We start from the raw sequence: 21,605 nt of genomic DNA on the forward strand, positions 1-21,605 counted from the left end.
TGGATAAGGAAGTTATGGGATATATAGTCAATGCAATACTACCCTACAATTAAAATGAATGAGATTGTATCATTGGAATGAAACTAGAGGTTATTATGTTGAATGCAATAAGTAAAGCATAACAACCAAATGATTTCTGTCATGTGGGGATGTACATGATTAAAACAAATGAACTTGCAAAAAAAAAGGAATCAAACTCCATTGAACTATAGTAGTTGGAACAAAAAACTTTGGAGAAGGTCATGGGTGGATATGAAAGTATACCCTGAAATGTGATAACAATGAAAACAGTGTTAAATCACTAATAATAATGAAAATAAATGGTTTTTTTATGATTTAAAAAAAAATTCTTCCACTGATAAATCCTTCAGTTTTTATATCTTTCACATTTCTTTCTTTTTTATTTCTTTCTTGAGGGGGGTTAATGGTTTACAGTAGACAGTAAAATACAGTAGTTTGCACATGTGTAACATTTCTGTTTTCTACATAATAATTCAGCCCCCACCAGGTCCTCCTCTGCCTTCATGTTCAAGGACCTGAACCCTCCCCTCACCCCAGAGTCTTTGACTTTGGTGCAGTCCACCATCGCATATATTTCCCCTATAGACTTAGTTTCTCTAGGGGATTCCATGTTATTTTGCCTGGTATTCCTGCTACTTTTCTGCTTTTCTTTCTTTCTTTCTTTCTTTCTTTCTTTCTTTCTTTCTTTCTTTCTTTCTTTCTTTCTTTCTTTCTTTTTACATTTAACTTAACTTCTGTTAAGAGTTTGCAATCTTTACTCTTCACCTGAGTTGCTCTGAGCTGCTTAGAACAATCAGGACCAGTGAGCACCATGCATTCAGCTGTGAAATGTCTGCTCACTCCTCTGCTGAAAATGTCCACCCTTTTACCCGCTTCCAGAGCGTCATGTGGTCTGAAGAAATTAAACTGTAAAGAACTTAAAATGCTTGCGTGAGTTTTTTTTTTTTAAATTTCTTAAAGGGATAAAAGGAAGTCCGTACTTAAGAAAATCAGGAGCCATCTTGCACCAGGGCCCCAAGAGGACCAAGGTACTTTCCACCTCCTGACTTCCGCTCATGCCCCCAGAAACCTTTGGTTTGGTGCAATACGCTGCACCCAGTCCAGTAGATAAGAAATTATATCCATATGTTAAATACTTTACTATAAGCCACTATCATCCCTACTCACTCACACACACACACACACACACAAGTGATCTGGGGAAGAAAAAAAAAGTCAAGCACCTGGTAAAAAAAAATTGCAACTCTGAAAGCAATGGGGATAAAAGTAATCGGTTTAGCCCAGTGTGCGTAACATGACTTCCTTGTCCTCTTTTCGACTAACTTTCCCATGGGTTATGGAGATAGCAGGGTGTTATTCAAAAGACTCTGATGCCTAACGCTCTGAGGTCCCAGGTTTAGCCCCCAGTACCACTTTAAGTCAGAGCTGAGTAGTGCTCTAGTTTAAAATAATAATAGCTTTCCTTGAAAGTGGAGCCACTGGAAGGAGGCTAGAGGAGAATTTATCCCAAATATCTGATTCATGCAAGGATATGGGGGAAATAAATTCTGGTTTTTGCCTGCCACAAAACAAAACCTAACAGATGTCATGCAACTGGCAGCTGATCAGTAAATTATAATGCTTATTTTCATCATTGCTCTGCCTTACTTTTCTCATCTACCCACCACACAGTCTTTCTAGGGAGTATGTAGGGAGTCAGTGCTTGGACTGTGTCACTGTCCCTGTGTTCCAATCCTGCATCCCAGTCATGTCTTAAATGATCACAGTCTAGTTGAACACACACACACACACACACACACACACACACACACACACACACACCAAATAACTGAAATTCTCCCTACTTCCTTCTCTGTTCCGTCTCCTACAGTCATTGCACACATATGCCCAGTATAGCAACACTCTACTACACATTCACCTGAAGATCCCAGTAATGGAAGCAATTGGCAGTTTTCTCATAAGTTACACTAAATAACATGAAGGAAAGGAATTTGCAAAGCAGGAATTTCTTTGTTGCTTAGTGGAAAAGAGATATAGCCATAGTCATCCTTTGTCTCTGTGAGATTTTAAAATCTTGCAGGGTAGCAATATCTCCAAATTCATCGAGGATATATCAACACAACTTAAATCCCAAGAATGTAAAATAGGGAGTTAGAGGTCACCTTATGGAAAATTAATAATATGCCTTTTGAAGTATTCAGACAAAAAATCACTGTGGTAGAGAACTTTACTCCTAGATCATTAGCTCTATTTTTGGAGGACTCATTGGACCCCATTGCAGATACATTTCTTGAGACGGGTCTCTTACCTGAACGGAGTAGACAAGAAGTGGGTACCTGACCCGCCAGAGCAGTCAGAGTGCTTTCCTAGGATTTTTTTTTTTGTATTTATATTAGGCAATCTCTCAGATGGTGAAACCTGGAAAATGTAAAATTGGGCTATTATCGGTTGGTCTGAAATGAAAGACATTTGAAACTGGTGTGTAGAATAGGAGCAGAAGCAGGAAGTGGTGAGATAGTTCTCACGTGTGTGGGGTCGGGGGGGGCAACCAGGTTATTTTCAGGAGCACTTGCAAATCCTTCTTTTGCCATAGTTCATCAATCAGCACTGCATTGCATTAGACCAATAGCATTCCTCACATGCAGATATATACGCTGTCTACTATATTGTGGATTTTTTTTTTTATCACGTCATGCCTTGGCCGCTGTCAACAAAGACTTCTAAGTGTCAGATACTGTCTTCTTAAATACCAGTGGTGGTTCTCTGAGCACCTTCAAGTTAGGTTAACCTACTGTGGAATTTTCTGAAATCACTACACTTACTCTTCCTTTCAACTGAACTTGCTTTCTGAGTACTTGAGGATATTGCTTTGGGAAAATAAGAAAAATATATTTAAAAGTTCAACCTAAACAACCTCAAATATATTGTATAGACATTAAGAGTATGATTAAAAGGAGAAATAATAAATCAGGTCAAGCTGCTTTAAGTTTATGCAATTACTCTGAAATACTAACAAGCAATAAAAGCATGGCAAATAGTTACTTCTGTTTTGCCTGTTTTCTCCACATCAGCATTCAGAAGAAACAGTTCAAGAATGAGAGAAAAAAAAAAGTATCCATTATCTCATGAAATTAGATGATCTAGTTCCCTTAAATCAACACATAACTCTAAATTCAATTTATTTTTTATTATCTTTAGAGACAGCCAGATATCAAGAGGGAAGGTGGCGGGGGGATGGAGAGGGAGAGAGACACCTGCAGCCCTGTTTCACTGCTGGCAAAGATTCCCCCCTTCAGATAGGGACGGGGGCTCAAACCTGGGTCCTTGCATATTGTAACATGTGTACTCAACCAGAACTACCACCACCCAGCCCCTGTAAATTCAATTCTAACAAGGGACAAACTTGTACAATTTCCATAAGATGAGCAACATGCTCCACAATCAGTTTCAATTCTTTCCTACTTGGGTCTTACTGTCACTAATCTAGGAAAAAAGATTTACAAATCACTAAAGATGACCAACTGACTAGGTTATGAGATCACAACTCAACTATTCATTCAAAGCATGCAATGGAGGTCAATTCTATAGGGATAGTATAAAACTATTGTGGAATCCTCAGCTGTAAGTCAAGAATAAAACTAGTGTTCAGGGGTTACATGCTAAATAAAGAGGTCAAACAGAACAAAGAGGAGTTTTGAAGGACAAGCCTTCTGCTTTGTCCACCAGAGGCCTAGCATTGCACATGTTGTGTAAGTATCAAGCAGTGACCAGTGTCTTTTGGGTAACAAGACAAAAAAACAAGTAGTTAACCTGATTGGGGATGTTAGAATTTTACAAAAAAAAAAAAAAAGGAGCTGGTCATACTATAACATTTGCTTTTGTGAAACATATATATATATTTTGCTGAGTCCAAACTTGAATCTGCATAGAGCTGTGATTGTTAAGGTCATATATTAGCATAAATTAACACAGAAAAGAACTTCTGCTGTTGGAAGCTAAAAAAGGACTTTTCAAATTATTGATTTGATAATGGTTTGTTTGTTTACTGTGTGATATGTAGTAGGGTTACAGGGTTTAGTCCCATACCACACTTAACCACAATTTTGTGCTCTCAGCCTCCCAATGATAGCCACCATAGTTCTCACAAAATCTTAGAGACTATTTCTGTCCCCTCACCAAGAGTGATGTATTCCAGTTCTCAGGTTCCACATACGAGTGAGTGATAATGGTTTACAAAATTTTAAGATTTCATAGATATAGTTTCACGCTGTGCCCAACACCAGAACTCTATGCCCCACTTCCATAACCACCTTAGTTGGAAGAGGATATTTTGACTGGAACTAATTTTCCCCTACATCTGCTTCCTTCAGAATTATGCCAGCTATTGTATAGCAGATATGGGGTCATCTGGGGGCTAAGCTCCTATTCATTCCAGAGAATAGACTGGGAAATAGCCTGAGATTTAGCCTTTACCAGTCCATAGAAGTATCTCTACAGACCCCTCTTCCCAGTAGAAAATAAAATAGCTCATAAAAAGTTGGGGGTCGGGCAGTGGTGTACTTGGTAGAGCAGACATGTTGTAATGTGCAAGCACCAGGCTCAACTTCTGAAGGGGAAAGCTTCACAAATAGTGAAGCAGTACTGCAGATGTCTCTTCTTCTCTCTCCAGCTCTACCTCTTCCTCCCCTCTTAATTTCTTGTCTTTATACAATAAATAAAGAAATAAAATAGTAGAAAATAATTTTTTTTAGAATTCATACATAGAACCTCATACCCAAGAAGACATGACAATTAACCATTCCTTTGATTTGTCCATTTTTTTCAAATCATCTCTTCATTTAGAAACCCAATCAATTGTAATCTATTCCTGTAAGAGCACTCTGGTACTTGACTTGCCTGGAAGAGTGATGGACAATGTCCCAAATAAGCTAGTATAAAGATCTTGGAGTTTATTATCTGTTTCACTTTCTTTGCCCTATTCCCAAATAAGTTCATTTATATCAGTATTGGGACACAAGAAAAAAAAATAGACAATGGTTGTTCAGTGTGGTTGACTCCACAAACTGAAAGCTAAAAACCAAAAAACTAGGGAGTTGTTTTTTGTGCATGAGACACCTACTTTTTCTATCTCTTTGCCAAGCTGGAAACCAGACTCTTCATACATTATTGATGTAGGTAGCATTTAGTTTCAAATTCAATGGAGTAATACTTGGAAATCCTTAGTTGTTTTAATGTGCAAAAGTAAAGGTATTATACCCTGAGAACATACTAACTATAGAATAATTGTTGAAACACACTCTTCAACTCTCCTTAATAACTTTAATGATAGAATCATATCTTTATTTAATCCCTTATATGAAATAAAATTCTTAAGAATTATTTTTATGACATTTTGAATTCCAATATTCCATGTAAAATTCAATTCATTATTTACTTACAGTCCCTCATCTATAAACCATCCATTGGAGAAACAAATGTCATGCAGAGTTATTAAGAAATTCATTTTGACCAGTACATGATGACTTTTAACTGACTCTCTAGTGGCACTACGATGCCATTAACATAGTGATTTCGAAAAGCATTAAGCACTATACAGTCACAATCAAACCACATACAGCTCACATGTCTCCTAATATAATCATAAGTTTCAGCGCGATGGTGACGTACATCAGATTAATAATAACTACTTATTTTAAAGATTCTAATTTCAGAAGTCCTGCAAAACCAGTTCTAAATTTTTCATGGTGGTATGAAATGTTCTTTTCAAAGCAAAAGATGCTTCGCTTGTATCTATTCTGAAAAATAGGGGAGGGGGAGTCAATTGATGCCTTTCTTGGCAGAGTCCCTTCACAGCTGAGAAAATAAATGTGGGTGGGGAGATTAGATCATTAAACACAGTAAAACACTTCTGATGGTCATCACTGGGGAAACCAAAATGCTCTGCCATCTTTCTATTCTCCTTCGATTCTCTATAAAAATTCATCTAGCAGAACAAAACTCAACCTTATTCAAATCATGTGTCTTAAGGTAAAGCACTCATTCAAAAGGCAAATCCTGTTCTTACAGCCAGTTTCCCTAGCATGATTACTTATTTGATATTGAAAAATAATTAAGTATCTGCTAATTGTACTGGCACTTATATAAGCTGCAACCTTAAGCCCAGGCAAATAGAAAATGTCGCAAATAACCCACAGTACCTTTTCTTAGGATTCCAATCCTCTCTTCCCAAACCAAAACAACTTGCTTTTTTCAACTGGCCTGGAAACGGATGTGCAAAGAGATGGAGGTAATAAGGAAAGGAGCTGTTCCATACCTGTTCCACTATTTCAAAGCAAGCAGCTGCTCCTTTTCATTGTTCCAGTGCAGGGTTAAGCGGGTCAATGGAGTCCGATTACTTTTCATTTGTTATTCTATCAGCCAATTGGTTATCCTCTGGAAAATATAACAAAAAGAGAATAAAACATGCATGACCATAAAGGTAGCCATTACAAGGCATCCAATGATAACAAAATAGATGCTAGATCTACTTTGAACCTTAATTCATCGGTGCTTACCTCAACCAACAGTAATGTGAAAATGCTTCTAGGTTTCCACTAGAAATTTCCATTATACAATAAATAAAGAAATGAAAGGATATAGGCCTGACCTACAAAGTGAATTTTTTTTTTTTTTGGTCTCAGACTACTTTAAAATTACTGGAATGAACATGTAACATTAATAAGAGGGAAACTAATTTCTCACTACATGAGCCCAACTATTTCCATTTTCCTCTTCTTTGAGGAGCTTGGACCTTGCACATGCATAATTTTACCACTTCTTGACTGCTTTTTTCATTGGATAGAGACAGGAGAGGGATAAGCCCCACAACACCAGAGCAGCTGCTGTGCCATGCACCTCCCATGTAGTGTGGGAGCTGGTGACATATGCTTCTTCCTACCCTGTGAGCTGCTCCTTAATTGGCCTCTAATCCAACTTCATAGCTGAACATTTTATCCTAATCTTAGTCAAAAGGCACTGAGTCTCAGTGGTGACGGAGGTATCTCTAAAATTTTAGTTTGCTGTTAAAAGAAGGCCCACACACTCATATTCAATACAGTAAAAAAAAAAAAAAAAAAAATTCATGCGATCTTGGTCTTAAGTGAAATCCTGCAGACTAGAAAAAAAAAAGTCTTAAATGAAAGACTGGTGTTACGGGTTTTAACTCAAGAAGCTAAAGGCAATTTAAAGAGGGGTGCAGGTAGACAGCATAATGGTTATGCAAAGAGACTTTCATTTCCTGAGGCTCCAAAGTCTCTGGTTCAATCCTTCCCTAGCTCCACCCCACACACACCACCATACACCAGAGTTGACCAGTATTCCGGCAAAAAGAAAACAAATAAATAAAGGCAGTTTAAATGGATTGCTTAGCATAAGCAGCAAAGTCTGGGGCTATTTTGTGTCAACATTTCAAGGTGCTCTGGTTTTTAGAATGTATTGTTTCTTGTCTTTTTTCTTTAGATATAAAAGAGGAAAAGAATATTCTATGAAGACCCCCTCTCCTAGGCAGTTTAAGGGCCAGTGCATTTGGGGGTAGAGAGCTAGCTTAATGGCATGCAAAAGGATTTCAGGCTTGAGGCTCTAAAGCCCCAGGTTCAATCTCTAGCACCACTAGAAACCAGAACTGAAGGCTATTAGTGGACCCACCTTTTGATCCTGCAATTCCTCTCCTGGAGATATATCCTAAGGAACCAAACACATTCATCCAAAAAGATTTGTGTATACCTATGTTCATAGCAGCAATTAATTTGTAATAGCCAAAACCTGGAAGAAATCCAGGTGTCCAACAACAAATGAATGGCTGAGTAAGTTGTGGTATAGATACATATGGAATACTACTCAGCTATTAAAAATGGTGAATTCACCTTCTTCACCCTGTCTTGGATGGGACCTTGAAGTAATCATGTTAAGTGAGATAAGCCAGAAAGAGGAGGATGAATATGGGATGACCTCACTCATAGGCAGAAGTTGAAAAATAAGACCAGAAGGGAAACATTAAGCAGCACTTGGACAGGAGTTGGTGCATTGCACCAAAGTAAAAGACTCTGGGGTGGGGGGTGGGGATTCAGGTTCTGGAACATGGTGGCAGAGGAGGACCTAGTGGGGTTTGTATTGTTATGTAGAAAACTGGGAAATGTTACACATGTACAAACTACTGTATTTTACTGTCAACTATAAACCATTAATCTCCCAATAAAGAATTTAAAAAGAAGAATTAAGAAAAGAAGAATGAAAAAAGAAAGTAAAAAAAAGAAGGAAGGAAGGAAGGAATAAAAGAAAGAAAAAGAAAGAAAGAAAGGAGTGAAGAAAGAAAGAAAGAAAGAAAGAAAGAAAGAAAGAAAGAAAGAAAGAAAGAAAGGGAAATATAGGCTCTATAGTGGAAATGTGAGGTTCCTGCTGTCTTAGGGTTCAAGAAGACAGTGGATAGTTATTGTTATCACATTATTTGGTAATTGGGTTAACTTTGAAAAGTCCCTTTGTTAGGGTTTGCTGTATAATACCCAGCATCTTATATATAGCGGTGCCACCGGTTGCTTCTGTTCTCCCTGGTCTAGGCTTTTGAGAGAGTCAACATATCAAAGACTCAGCCTATGTATTAAAAAAACTCAGTCTGTGTTTTAAAAAGTTCTAGACATATGATCCATTTTTCCCCTCTCATATTAATTGAATAGTTGTTTATATTAAAGTATAGTAGGACTATACTTTAATAGGAGTGTACATAAACACTATTCTCACCACAAAAGACTATGTCCCATCCCACCCACCCACCGCCTGAGAAGCTGAATGTCCACCCTCCCCCTCACCACAGGGTTTTTACTTTGTTGCTCTACTCTCCATTTAATCAGATCCTGTTTTAGTTTCCCTTTCTGTTCTTCTTTCTCAACTACTGTTGATAAGTGGGATCATCCCATACTCATCTTTATCTTTCTGACTTAGTTCACTTAACATAATTCCTTCTAGCTCCGTCCAAGATGGGTCAGAGAAGGTGGGTTCATTGTTCTTAATAGCTGCATAGTATTCCACTGTGTATATATACCACAGCTTTCTCAGCCATTCATCTATTGTTGGGCACCTGGGTTCCTTCCAGGTTTTAGCTATTATGAAATGTGCTGCTATGAACATAGGTGTACACATATCTTTTTGGTTGGGCATTTTGAAATCCTTGGGGTATATCCCCAGGAGAGGAATTACTGGGTCATATTTGTTTGGCTTTGTATGTTAACTCTCTTTTCAGCCACCAGGTTCCAGATGCCAGCATGATGCCAACCAGACTTCCCTGGACTGATGACCCCACCAATGTGTCCTGGAGCTCCGCTTCTCCAGAGCCCCACCCTACTAGGGAAAGAGAAAGGCAGACTGGAAGTATGGATAGACCTGTCATCGCCCATATTCAGTGGGGAAGCAATTATAGAAGCCAGACCTTCTACCTTCTGCAACACACAACGACCCTGGGTCCATACTCCCAGAGGGATAGAGAATGGGAAAGCTATCAGGGGAGGGGATGGGATGTGGAGACCGGGTGGTGGGAATTGTGTGGAGTTGTACCCCACCTAACCTACAGTTTTGTTAATGTCTCCTTTCTTAAATAAATTAATTAATTAAATAAAAAAATAAAGAAAGAAAGGGAAAAAGGAACTGAGCAATGCCCTGCTAAAGATTTTTTTAATTGAGGTTGCAAATGTTTACAACACTGTGTATGTTTAAGAGTATAAGTTCACATTTTGAATTCAGAATTTGAATTTAAAAAGAATTATACATTATTTATTTATTTTTAAATTTTATTGGATAAAGACAGCCAGAAATCAAGAGGGCAGGGGGTGATAGAAAAGGGAGACAGACAGACACCTGCCACACTCTTTCACCATTCACAAAGCTTTCCCCTTGCAGGTGGGGACTGGGAGTTTGAACCTGGGTCCTTAAGCATTGTAATCTGTATGCTCAACCAGGTGTGCCACCACCCAACTCCCATTTTATTTCTTATTAATGATTTACAAAATTATAAGATAATGGTATAATTCCACCACACTGTTCACACCACCAGAGTTCTGTGTCCCCATTCCCCTCAAAGCAGAAACTGCAGTAGTTCTTCTAAGGTCACAGATATGGATTGACTTTATATCTATCTATCTGTATGTCTTTCTGTCTATATGTCCATATATATTTTTGGTCCATTTTTCTATGGTTCTTCTTTCACTTCTTTCTAAGTTACACCTACACCTATTACTAATTTCAAATGTCTTTTCTTTTGTTGAGATCAGGGAATAATGAACAGGAGGGACCTGAGGAACAGAGACATTGTCACACCATGCCAGAACATACATTTCCTAGGTACATGCTTCCTGTGCTATGGGGGAAAGAAGGTGTTGCACAGGGATATGAGAATGGTAACAGGTGTGAGTGCAGCTTAGAAAGGAAGTGAAGACTAGGTTTGGAAGTTCATAAGGTGCTGCTATGGCCCTGGTTGTTCCCTCTCTCTGCCAAGCCCAGGACTATCAACATGTGAGTAAATGGCTCTCTCTCTCTCTCACTGTCCATGTGTACTCTAACGTATGTGTTCTCAGTTTTCCTGAATAAAGTTTAAAATTCCTGAAAAATCATGCTTTCTCCTTAATTCTTTACTGAGCTTATATGTGAGGAACCTTTAACATTGTGGGGAATGAACTCAGCTGTCCTTCCCCCCCAAACACTTTTTCCTCTTCTTTCTCTGATTGATGAAAAAATATTTGACTTCTTCTGTTTTTCAGGTTTGCCTCCCTTTCAGAGATGGTATGAAAACAAAGATTCCTGGTGACAAATGATTTGGATCCCAATGGAATTGGGGCCCAGAGTCCTCTGGTCATCCTCCCCTGTTCTTTCCCAGTTCTGAGAGTAAGAACCAAAAGGGAATTATACATGCTTCAAATGTCTTCTAGCACACAACACCCACTGCCAAAACTCAGCTAACTCTATTGCAGTCTAGTGACGCATTCTAGCCTTTCACTGTACCTCTCCATGCCCCTCTGGCAATTTGAATCCAAGGATTTGTTTTGGTTTGAGTCTGTCTATTTCTTTATTTTGTTTATGTGTCATATCTGAGTGAAATCATTTCATCTTATGCTTCCTGATTATTTCACTTAGCATAACTCCCTTAAAATAGCAAGTTTCATCCTTTTAGAAAAAGATGTATTCATTTCATAAGAAATATGAAAGAGCATTTCAGAGGAGAGAGATGAGCTAGAGCCCCAATCTGGTACATTCAGTGCCAGGAATCAAACCAGAAGCCCCAGGCATTTGAGTTCAGTATTCTACTATAAGTGGGAAATAGTGAACAAAAGTTATGACTCTCTGGGCACAGAAAAGAAGGGTATTTTTATTTTTTTTATTATTGATACATCAGATCCAGAGTGGCTCAGGCCATGACCTTCTGGGCCCTGAATTTTGATGGAATTTCTCTTTTATACCCTAACAGTACACAAATAAAGATTAGGTAATTATTTACCCAGCCTTTGAGTATGTGAGGACCGTGAGAGAGAGGGGTAGTAAAAAGCTTAAAAATCCTCAAGGCCATGCAAACACTAGAAATGGAAGGGGGATTAAGCTTGGAATTTGTAAATGTCTTTTAGACTTGGTACAGATATTTGTAATTATTTTTACATACTAGAGCACTACCAGCTATACCTCTCCCTGGCTGCTTCATCCTTTTGAAAAAAATAACTAGTGGAGGCTGGAGTGGTTGTGCACCTGTTAAAGGGCACATGTTGCCATGCACAAGGACTGAGGTTTGAGCCCCAGCTCCCCACCTGCAGGGGAGATGCTTCACTAGCCGTGAAGTAGGTCTGCAGGAGTCTATGTTTCTTTTTTTATCATCTTTATTTATTGGATAGAGACAGCCAGAAATAAAGAGGGTGATAGAGAGGGGGAAAGACAGAGACACCTGCAGCCCTGCTTTACCACTTGCAAATCTTTCCCCCTGCAGGTGGGGACCGGGTGCTCCAACCCGGGTCCTTGGGACTAATACATGAGCTCAATCAGGAGCGCCACCACCTGGCCCCGGATTCCGTTTCTCACTCCCTCTCTAGCTCTCCCTCCCCTCTCAATTTCTCTCTGTCCTAACCAATAAATAATGGGGGGGGGGGAGGAAGGGAGGAATTTCCCCTGGAAGTAGAGGATTCATCATGAAGGCACCAAGCACAGCAATAACCCTGGTGGCAGGAAAAAAAAAAAAAGCCAGTATTTTATTTTGTTTCTATACCGCATCTTATCAATCATTTATTTGTTGATGGGAATTTAGGTTTTTGTTTCTTGAGCATTGTAAAAGTGTTACGATGAACACAGTGATACATATTAGCATTTTTAGTTTTGAGTGTAACTGCACAGCTCTAGCATAAAGGCTGCCAGGTATTGAATCTGGGACATCTAGAACCTCAGGTACACAAGCTGGGGATTTAACATTCTGGGCTATTCCCCCAGGGCCCCTAATAATGTTAGTATAATCTTCAAATAGATACCAGCAAGTGTGAAATTGCTGGATCATGCGGTGGTTCTGTTTTTTTAACAGTTTGAGGAACCTCCGTACTATTTTCCATATAGAGGCTGGACCAGTTTACATTCCCAACATCGGATAAGGGTTCCTTTTCATTCACACCTTCATCACTACTTCTGGTTTTCTTTTGTTTCATGTAGGCCAGTTCTGGTTTTCTTTTGTTTCATATAGGCCAGTTCCACAAAAGTCAAGTGATATCTCCTTGTAGCTTTGATTTGTATCTGAGGAAGCTAGACACCTGCAGACCTGTTCACTGCTATTAGGCATCCCCCCCCTGCAGGTGGGGAGCCAGGGCTCAAACCCAGATCCTTACACAGGTCCTTGTACTTAGTACTATGTGTGTTAACCGAGTGTTGCATCACCCACCCCACCCCTTTTGCTGAACACCTTTTCACTTGTCTGTTGAACTTTCTTTGGAACACAATCTGTTCAGCTCTTATGCCCACTTTTTGGTAATCTATGCACTTAACTGGGTGTCTTGCACTGCCTCCCTGACAGCCCCATGCTCACTGTTTGACTGGGTGATTTCTACTGTTGTCGAGTCATGTGTGTGTCCCTTACGTATCTTCAGTATGAATTCCTTTCCAGATAGGTGATGTGCAGATACTTTCTTCCATTGAGTAGAGTGTTATTTCATTTTACTGGGACTTACTGTCACTGTGTAAAAGTCTTTTTTTAGAGGTAGAGAGAGAAACACTACGATGCTGAAGCTTCAGGGCCGGGTGGTGGTGCCTAATGTAGAGGGCACACATCACAGGGCACGAGAACTTGGTCTCCACTGCAATGGGAAAGCTTCACAAGCAGTGGGTCATTGCTGTAGGCGTCTCTCCCTCCCTTTCTGTCTCCTCTCTTACTTCTCTGTCTTTATCCAAATAAATAAATCAAATATTTAAAAAAAAAAAACTGCTGCGGCCAGGCGGTGGTGCACCTAGTTAAACACACAGAGAATAGGGTGAGGAGGGGTTCATGCACCTGGTCCCCACCTGCAAGGGAAAAGCTTCGCAAGTGGTAAAGCAGGGCTGCAGGTATCTCTCTGTCTCTCTCTCCTTCTCTATCTGACCTCTCACTCTCAATTTCCTCTGTCCTATCAAATTAAAATTTAAAATAAAGAAATTAAAAAAAAAAACTGCTGAAGCTTCCTCCTCTGCAGTTCTTCTTCTTCCAGAGTTTGCCCATCTTCTGTAGCCAGTCAACAGTGTCAGGTTGAGCCTGATGTAAAGTTTCGAGACCTCCTTTGAATCTGGAGAGGTGGCAGTCATTGACTATGTGGGTCATAGTCTGTCTGTAGCCGCAGGGGCAGTTCGGGTCGTCTCTGGCTCCCCAGAGATGGAACATAGCGGCGCACCGGCCATGGCCTGTTCGATAGCATTTGAGGAGGGCCCAATCATAACGTGCTAGGTCAAAGCCGGGTTGATGCTTGCAGGGGGCTGTGATGAGGTGTTTGTTCTTTACCTCAGCTGACTGCCAACTCTGTTTCCAAGAGACTGGAACAGAGAAGTTCAGTGTAGGCGTAGGGGACCAGATTGGGTGATGAGACGTCAAGCGGTGGACAGGATGGGTGAAGATATCCGCGTATATTGGCAGGTCTGGTCAAGCGTAGACGTGGGAAATGAACTTAGATGATGCCTCATCCCGACGAATATCTGGCGGGGCAATGTTGCTAAGAACTAGCAGCCATGGAACCGGGGTGGAATGGATGGTTCCAGAAATTATCCTCATGGAGGAATACAATTTGGAATCGACCAAGTGGACATGGGGGCTATGGAACCATACTGGGGCACAGTATTCTGCAGTGGAATAGCATAATGCCAAAGATGATGATTGTAGTGTGGAAGATGGCCAATCACCTAACTCAAGTTGGACGTGCTAAGATCGACCCAGTCTGGAAAAGAGAAATTTCCCATGAGTGGTCATCCCATTTCCGTCTATCTTGTTCATCTCCAAAACCCTCTTCCTTTACTCTGTCTGAACTGGAAGACGCTTTGAAGAGAGTTAAACCAGGAACGGTTGCTGGCTATGATAACATCACCCCAGAAATCATTCTTAACTTGGGCCCCGCGGCAAAGAAGTGGCTCACTACATTCCTGTCCCACATCTTGGAATCCGAATCTATGCCCAAAATTTGGCGTCGTGTGAAGATAATAGCAGTTCTGAAACCAAAGAAAGACCCAACACCAGCCGCCAGCTATAGACCAATTTCTCTCCTCTCCGTGTGTTACAAACTCCTTGAGAGGCTGCTTCTGTCACGAATTTCTCCTCTTACAGAGAAATTCCTATCACCCGCCCAAGCTGGTTTCCGCCCAGGAAGATCTACCTGCGAACAAGCCCTGGCCCTCTCAACTTACATTGAAAATGGATTCCAGAAGAATTTAAAGACGGGTGCTGTCTTTGTTGATCTCACAGCAGCCTATGACACGGTCTGGCACCGTGGTCTCCTAGTCAAGATCTCAAGATGCCTGCCTCCATGGATGGCCAACACTATATAGTTTCTTCTCCAAAACAGAAGATTCCGGGTGCATCTGGGTGACAAGTCTAGCAGATGGAGACTTGTCTCAAGTGGCCTCCCCCAGGGCTCTGTTCTGGCTCCTACGCTATTTAATATTTACATCAATGACCTTCCAGAAACTTCTTCAAGGAAGTTCATCTACGCCGATGACATCTGCTGTGCAACTCAGGCATCAAAGTTCGACATCCTCGAGGAAACACTCATGAAAGACATGTCTCTGATATCTGATTACTGTAAAAAATGGCGACTAATCCCCAACACTGCAAAACGGTATCATCTGTTTTCCATCTACACCATGCCTCGACCTCACGTGAGCTTAACGTGCAACTTGACGATACGAGAATCTGGCATGAAGCCCAGCCAATCTATCTTGGCGTTACTCTCGATCGCACCCTGTCATTTCACGAACATCTCATAAAAACTGCAGCAAAGGTGGGCGCGAGGAACAACATCACTGCAAGACTGGCCAGCTCCTCATGGGGCGCGAGCGCTTCCACACTCCTCTGCAGTGAGGACTGGGCTTGAACCTGAGTCACACACTGTGAGGCCACTCACTATCCAAGTGAGCTTTCTCACCAGCCCTGTTTTGCAGTTTGATATATTGGGTTTATTTTTTAGCTTTCTCACCAGTCCTGTTTTGCAGGTTGATATATTGGGTTTATTTTTTTTACTTTTGTTTACCATGCCTTTGGGATGCACTGGATCGACCTTCTCGTGGTGCATCCCATGAGTACCCATTCATTGGGGAAACTGACGATCCCTCCTAGCCGACTGAATCCACATGGATCCCAGTCACTTTCAAAGCCAGCAACAAGCAGCTCCTGACAGCTTTCAACCTGACCTCTTGACTGGCTACGGAAGAAGGGCAAATACTAGAAGAAGAAGACCATGCCTTTGGAAACAAGTACCAAAGACATCATTGTTTAGTATTTGAACTTGAATTTGAGGAACGTGGTAGCTTCTATTTTTTCCCTTTTCAAAATTTGGCTAGTCAAGGTCTTTAGTGGTTTGACTTCAGTAAGAGCTCTGCACTCAGCATTTTTTTTTTTTTAGATTGAGAGCACTGGAACTGTCTATTAAGCTCATGTAGTTTAATTCTTCGTCATTCAAGGCTATTTTTTCTATGTTAATTTTCCATCTGATGATCTGCTCATTTATATAGGTAGGGTGTTACTACCAATGTCTTTCTTTGGGTCTGTTAATAATCACTTTATATTTTTAATGCTTTTTCATTTGATGCATATATATTAATAATTGCTATGTCTTATTGATGAATTTATAACAATCATTATATGCCTATTTATGTCTTTATTACTTTTTTTTAACTAGAAGTATATTTTGTCTGATATAAGTATATCCTTGCTTTTTTTTAGCTTACAATTTGCTTGTAGGGTTGCTTTCTAATCTTTTTTGTTAAGTCTATATTTATCTTCAGCTATCAAGTGGGTATTCTGGAGACTTGAAAAAGCTGACTAATGTTGAATTCATGCACTTTTAAGGCTCTGGGTAGTTCTAAAAAACTGTTCAGGGTGAGAGACACTGTTTATTATTTTTCTTATTCACTGCATGTGAAGGGCAGAAGGTTCTTCATTTAAGTGATGTGGAAATCGTCTGAACTCCAGTGGTGGTACACACACTTAAGCGCACATGGTGCCAAGCTCAAGGATCTGGGTTCAGAGCCTTCACTCCCCATCTGCAGGGGGTCTGCTTCACGAGCAGTGAAGCAAGTCTGCAGGTAACTCTCTTTCACTCTCTCTTCTTATCTCCCTGTCCTCTTTTGATTTCTCTTTGTCCTATATAATAATTTAAAAAATCGAAATAAAGGGAAAAAAAGGAAAGAAAGGAAAAAAGAAAGAAATAAAGAAAAGAAAGGAAGGAAGGAAGGAAGGAAGGAAGGAAGGAAGGAAGGAAGGAAGAAAAGAAAGCATCTGATAACTAAGCACCTGTCTGGAGGAATTTCTCTTAGCTTGGCATTCCTCAGAAAAAAATTTCCTGAAAATCATGGTATCCATGTGATTAAGCATTGAGTATACTTAACTTCAGATAGTTTAACTCAAGGAGTATCCGAGACAACCTTCCTGTTTCTTGGACTGTGGACAAGTCACTTTAAGTCTGTGTCTTTTCTGTAAAACAGTAATAACATATGAACCCTTTTCATCTTTCAGATATTTTATGAAATGTCTAGTATAGTGTGCCAAGAATAATAAGAACTTGTTTGTTTGTTTGTTTGTTTGTTACTAGAGCAATGCTCAGCTCTGGCTTACAATGGTGCTAGGGATTGAATCTGGGACCTTTTTTTGCCTCAGGCACACTTCTTTTTTTTTTATTTTTTATTTATTTATTTTTTTCAGGCACACTTCTTACAACTATTTGCTTGAGTTGGGGTTTGGGCAATTGCTAAGTAGTCGCCTATGCCTCCTTTCCTCTCCAAATCAGGGCAAAATACACTAGATATACTTAAATAACTTAATGTGCAACATACTGTTCTCTGCTGAGTGCCACTGGAAGGTGCTTAAGCTGTATGGCTAAAGCTGACAATCTCTCCCAGGAGATAAAGGTGCACAGGTCTCTTTTTGAAATATCTGGAATATAGTACAGATTCTTATACAAATGTAAACACATTCCAGGATTCCAGCCTTGCAAGATGACATAGATTCTGAGGTTACTGATGTCTTCTCACTGCTCACACAGACAAAGCACCTGTTCAATAGACTGTTGATAAAAATTTCAGGACTCCAAAGCTGATCTGTTCCTAGATGTCTACCCAGTTGCCCCTTTCCAGGGTCCTCAACACCACTGTCAAGTCACCTAAAAGGCATCCACTTCTACTCTACTCCTGGTCCTTCTAGAAACTCTGTGAATCACTGAAAGTTTATTGTATTGCTCCAGAAACTATGAGAATTCTACACAACCATCCTTACCAGAGGACATCAGCAAGGACTGGTTCAAGGTCACAGATACAGATTGGTCAGCCAACTGCCATCATTAAATCCTCACTACTATTGGGGTACCAAAATGTTAAGTCCCCTGTAATCCTCTCCCTTCTCAAAAAAAAAAAAAAACACCATTCTTCATTCTCTCCATTCTCGCAGGGCCAAAACTCACCTCCAGAATTTAAGTGGAATAAACTCTTGGAACTAGTTAAAAGTACTGGCTAGGGTTCAGGTGGTACTCACACATTACCATGAGCAAGGACCCAGTTCAAGCACCAGTCCCCATCTGCAAGGGGAAGAGTAGGGCTGCACGTCTCTCAATCAATCTCTCTCTCTCTCTCTCTCTCTCTCTCCATTTTCTACTTTCTTTTCAGTGCTGCTCTGTCACATCAAATAAAATTCACCAGGAATACTGAATTCATTGTGCTGGCTCCACACCCTAACAATAACACCAGTGATGATGATGATAATGATGATGATAATAATAATATAAAATTTTAAAGGGTTGGCCATAGAAGTAACAACTGGGTAATTACACAAAGGCACAATTTAAATCTTCCCACAGAGATGGTCAGAGTTTGACAGTCTCAGGATTGGGAGTGCAGGGATGGGGAGAGATACAGTGAATGCACTTGGCCCAGGTCCCAGAGTTCAGACATCCAACCAGTGGTCTCAAAAGCTTTGTCTACAATCTTCCTAGTGGCCTGAGCAAAACAGTTGAATGGCCAAATATTCAATCCCTCATTAACTCTCTCATTAAAGAAGGAAAAACTGTCCTGGGGATTTCTTTCTTTAATATTTTACTTATTTTATTTTTGAGAGAGAGAGAGAGAGAGAGAGAGAGAGAGAGAGAGAGAGAGACCAGAGCACTGCTTAGCTCTGGCTTGTAGTGGTGCCAGAGATTGAACCTGGAACTTTTGGAGCCTCAGGCATGAGAATCTGTTTGCATAACCCTTATACCATCTCCCCTGCCCATCCTGGGGAGTTCGTTGTTTTTAAAACAAGGCTGATTGGCTATTCAATGTGACTATATCGCCCTCTGGTGTTTCAAACGAAATATACAGGAATTTCAACTTCAAAATACTCCTCACCCCAAATCACCCTTAGGCTTCTCCCTCAGCCTCTCCCTCAGCCACCTGAGGGGCCAGGAATTGCTGAGAAATACTCTCAGGGAAATATTGGAGTGGTGGCAAGCCTTGACTAGAGATGTCACCTCCCTTTTGCTGCATACTTCTGAAGCTGAAATTTTGCAAGTGTGGAGTCAGTTGGGGGATTTAAATTATAACCTTCCAAACATCTGTTTTTGAAATTTCTGTCTGAAGAGAAGTTTTGAGGCCATTTCTGAATTTCTAAGATCCAGTGTTGACTAGGCCATGATAGAAGACTTGAAAGATTCAGGCTGCAAATTCACAAACAGTGAATAAGTGCCCACAGTCTACTCTTGAAGTAGTAACTGCAAAGAGTTATCTCCTTTCTTTCAAAAGATACTGCAGTGGTCCACCCGCAAATGGCAGGTTTTGGGTTTTCCTTGGCCAGAAAGCAGGGTGGAGTAACTTTCACTCAAAGTCAAAGACACATTCCAATCTGAAACAATTCCCCTTGCATCACACTTAGCAATTCTGACTGAAAAGCATTCTGAGTTCACAGCCTCTAGTTACCAGCTAGAAGAGGAGATAAAACATCTGTCCTTAAAAGGGTAATCAACAACATCAGGCAACTATCAGGAAATGCACACGAGAGGCAGCAGAGGGGGAAGCATAGTTGCTCTAGAGTCAGAGTACAAGGGAGGACAGAAAGGTGATTTTCCGACCTTCCCTCCCTGGTTCACAGGGAATAACTTCCACTCGCTTCACACCCCAGACTGACAGCATAAGTGCCTCAGTTGTCTAGGGATGCTGTAACAAGGTAGCATAAACTACGCGATTTGGCGCGACTTAAAACAGCAGAAATGTAGTAGAGCTCTGAGCTAACAAGTCTGAGGTCCTGAGGTCAGCCTCTATCGCTGCAAATGCTTTGTCTCTAAAATTCTGGTGCCTGAAGCCTGACATCCAGGTTACCAGTGGTGCTGGTTCTTCTGGTGGCTTTGAAAATTTACTCTACGCGATCCTCTGAGCTTTTAGTGTTCCACAATTCTCAGCAAGCCTGCCTCTGCTTCTAAAGCATGGCATCCGCCATGTTGTAATTTAGTGTTCTTCTCTGCTTCTGAGCTTGATTTGCGACTCCTCTATCGATTAAAGGCCCAACCTACTCCAGTATGACCTCATCTTGACTTTAATCTTAAATACATCTATAAATATCTTACTTTCAATGAGCATATTTACAGATATCAGGTGTAACATGATTATAGGGACAGGATTCAAACCAGAAAAACAGGATAGTAAAATTGGGCAGATTAGGAGATTATATTTAGGTCAGTCCAGTGGTGTTCTAGAACATGTTTGTCAATCAGGTTGCTGTAAAAGACTTTAGTACTTGCAGATTTCAATGATATAACTCTCCCTTCTTGGGCCTATTTCAAGCTACCAATATGATATCTAGTTTGAAAAATTTATATCAGTGATCTTTGTACTTTGGTACTAATCAACTCAACCACACTATAGGTTCATTGAATTAAAAAAAAAAAAATCAATAGTGGGTGGGAATTAGAGCATCTAGAAGAGTGCACACGTTACCATATAGAAGGACATGGGTTCAAGTCTCCCCCTGCAGGGGGAAGTTTTATGAATGGTGAAACAGGGCTGCAGGACTCTCTCTCTCAATCTCTCTCTCCCCTCTCTCTCCATCACCCCTCAATTCCTATCAAAAAGAAGAAAAGGAAAAAAGAGAAAGAAAGACAGAAAAACAAAGAAAGAAGGAAAAGTAACCAGCAGGAGCAGTAATTCATTATGTAGACACCAAGCCCCAGTGATAATCCTGGTGGCAATAAAAATTAATAATTAAAAAAAATCAATGACAAAGAGGAATTTTTCTGTTTAATTAATAATGTAATTTGCCTTTTGAGGCCCAAACCATGCAAATATTTTAATGACCTGTGTAAAATGTTAAATTTGTGTACAATTCACTTCAAATTTGAAATATGAACCTGCCATTCCGACCATCCTGTCTTCTGGGACTCCTTCATCCTGAGAGGAGTCTGTACTCTCCTTTCAGCCCTTCCTGACACATGGAGCCCAGCCTACCCCCAGTTTTAATATCTCTTCCATTCACAGGCAGCCAGTCCTCCTCTAATGACCATCCACAAACATTGAAACACACCATTTTCTCTCAGGGCCTCAGTTCTCACCTTCTCCAGCCCAAGTCCTATCACCAACCTTCAGCTCTCGTAAGGCTTTTCCAGTCAGCACCTTTGGCCTCATTTGGACTCCTTGTGTTCTGTAAACACCTGAATATCCTCCACTTCTGAAACCTTGAACTCTGGCCTCATTTTCTCTGCCTAGCATAGCCGACCTCACCCCTAATTAACCCCCCTGTGCACAAGACAAGCCCATCTCATTGACAGTTGCAAGCTCATTAAATCTATCAGTCATATATCTTTCTTCAGTCATGTCCATGTTCAGCTAAGACTCTGTTGTCATTATTATAAGTA

The 21,605-nt window shown here is 40.4% G+C and overlaps 1 protein-coding gene across 2 annotated transcripts in view; it reads right to left on the bottom strand.

The window, feature by feature from the left end:
- The window catches only part of DNAJC5B (DnaJ heat shock protein family (Hsp40) member C5 beta), a 44,353-nt gene extending 37,907 nt beyond the window's left edge, over positions 1-6,446 (bottom strand). Inside the window, exons 1-2 of one of the 2 annotated variants that reach the window (XM_060204411.1) lie at positions 6,335-6,446; positions 2,330-2,439 (exon numbers count right to left, since the gene is read on the bottom strand). The gene's annotated coding sequence lies outside the window, so the exon portion shown is untranslated. The remainder of the gene's footprint in view (positions 1-2,329; positions 2,440-6,334) is intronic. The other variant, XM_007526937.2, reaches the window with a different exon arrangement.
- Positions 6,447-21,605: the final 15,159 nt, after the last annotated feature.

This window comes from Erinaceus europaeus, chromosome 1 (assembly GCF_950295315.1).
Source record: "Erinaceus europaeus chromosome 1, mEriEur2.1, whole genome shotgun sequence".
NCBI lineage: Eukaryota > Metazoa > Chordata > Mammalia > Eulipotyphla > Erinaceidae > Erinaceus > Erinaceus europaeus.